The 579-nt window shown below is 40.1% G+C and overlaps 1 gene segment (V, D, J or C); it reads left to right on the forward strand.

Moving 5' to 3' along the window:
- LOC123976142 overlaps positions 1–579 on the forward strand; it is a 28,453-nt gene that overhangs the window by 25,732 nt on the left and 2,142 nt on the right.

The raw sequence follows: 579 nt of genomic DNA on the forward strand, positions 1-579 counted from the left end.
GTTTGATTCTCTGGACTTTACCTGTGAAGCAGCAGCAGAGGAGAGTCCAGATGAGGACGCAGATCAAAGTCATGTTTTTGATGAGGAGGATTTCTGTGGCTTCTGTTGTCATGAAGGACAGCTGTCAGTCATCCAGTGTTCAACTCTCAGGACTATAAACTCTCCCAGAGCACTGGAGCATGGTGCTGCTGATGCAAAGTGGCTCTCTATGGAAATGCTCTGACTGACTCCAGCAGGGACTTGGATTACTCTGATGATGCTGTTTATCAGTGGATCAATCAGTTTATCAGAGTATTCATCTGAAATGGTTTAAAATCTAAAAGAACAAATATAGAAATTGAATTTAACATTAATATATCTAACTAAAACATCCATTCTGGAAATTTGTGTGACTGTCTTAATTTTACATTTCAGCTGATAAAATATTACAAACAGAAACTATTTTTGGTGAGTTTGTTTGTGTCAAAGTCAGAGAGCCGTGTCTCTCTACAGTGAGAGGTTTTTGTACGGCGGCTCAATGAGTTTGTATCACTGTGGTTGACTTTTGGTGGAGGAACCAGACTGGATGTTGGAAGTAAG

The sequence above is a fragment of the Micropterus dolomieu genome, linkage group LG09 (assembly GCF_021292245.1).
Source record: "Micropterus dolomieu isolate WLL.071019.BEF.003 ecotype Adirondacks linkage group LG09, ASM2129224v1, whole genome shotgun sequence".
NCBI lineage: Eukaryota > Metazoa > Chordata > Actinopteri > Centrarchiformes > Centrarchidae > Micropterus > Micropterus dolomieu.